The sequence below is a fragment of the Dendronephthya gigantea genome, unplaced genomic scaffold (assembly GCF_004324835.1).
Source record: "Dendronephthya gigantea isolate DGI-Jeju-01 unplaced genomic scaffold, DenGig_1.0 000066F, whole genome shotgun sequence".
NCBI classification, from domain to species: Eukaryota; Metazoa; Cnidaria; class Anthozoa; order Malacalcyonacea; family Nephtheidae; genus Dendronephthya; species Dendronephthya gigantea.
In genome coordinates this window covers 1,003,614-1,005,097 of record NW_021163076.1, presented here as the reverse complement: position 1 = coordinate 1,005,097, position 1,484 = coordinate 1,003,614, and positions in this window count along the sequence as shown.

Here is a 1,484-nt window from a genome sequence, read left to right as displayed (position 1 = left end):
CTCTTTAATCTCCTGTTTACTTCACCGAATCTTCAACCTCTGTTCTGGTTGTGAAAATTTTCATATGCAACGTAAGGTTGTCAGTAATTTGTTCAACCTGAATAGTTAACCCGCTCATATGTTTGACAAATTAGTTTGTCGCTTCCTTAACAATACCTTTGAGCCAAAACCACTTATTCACACAGTTTCAAAGAAAATGGTCTATTTTTGCCTTCCCTTCACTGCTTCCCACTCGCATCAGATTCGCAATCAAATTACTCGACTTTGTAATGCTGCTTATCCGCATCTTAATAATTCGCTTTGTTTTTCGCTCCATCACACCTATTTCTTCCTTTTTTCCATTTAAGGATAAAGTTCCCAAGTTTCTGAGATCTGGTGTTGTATACCTTTTCAAGTGTACGTGGGTCAAACCACATGCCATCTACACACCAGAGTATCGGAACACTTGGGAATTTCCCCTATAACTGGAAAACCGTCATCTAGTCCAGTTTTGTCCAGCATCTTCTCCCACATAACCACTGCAGGGCACTGTGGCGACTTTGATGATTTTAAAATTATTTCTTCATGTTCTGACAAACATGAACTCATGATTCATGAAAGCTTCCTCATCCCCAAACTCAAACCCTCACTTCTTCTGTAACGTGTTTTCATAGTTTTTGTATTGTGTTTATGTCCCCTCGTCTATCTTATACCTTCCTATCCGTCATTAATATACATATGTAAATAGATTATATATATTCATATCTCATGTAATTTTATATCACTTGTCTGAAGATGTCTTAGGTTAAAGACGAAACGTTACAAATATATTTACTTTCAAACTTTTAAACTTTAAATTGTTTTGATGTCTTTTTCAAATCTTCCTTGTTGCATTTGTACAGAAGCTCATGACACATTTCATCTATATAACCTTGAGGAGATGTTATAATAACAACATTAGTATTAATTTATGGATTTATACCATTTTACACATTTATTTATACACACTATATTATCCTGGAACAGAAATTTCCCTGACCATTTCTTCACCCAATTTATATTTTGGGTAGGTGAGCTTTATATATGGAATGCCTTTCTTGGACATCTTTGTCACCGTATGCGTATTTTCATTGAAGTGTAAACATGCTAGAATGTGCCTAGGTGTAAAAAAATTCACATAAGTTAGTCCAATATTTCTATCCAATATTACTATTATTGTATACAGTCTGCTCATAAGTAATTACTTTAAGCACAGATTGTGTACTAACCAGCAGTATGTCCCTAACCAAGAAAAGTGAATCATTTTAGGATGCCAATGGTTAAACACAGAATGAAAACCCTCTAAAGAGCTAGTTTGGACAACAGGTGAAAGCTTTTTGATATCTTTTACTAAGCTTTTCTTTGTCAGAATATTTTTGAGCTTCTGGTATGGTTTCGATCCTATAAAAGATAAAAAACAATAAGATGTTGAAAATCATCTTTCACAATCTAGGAATGTGCCATTT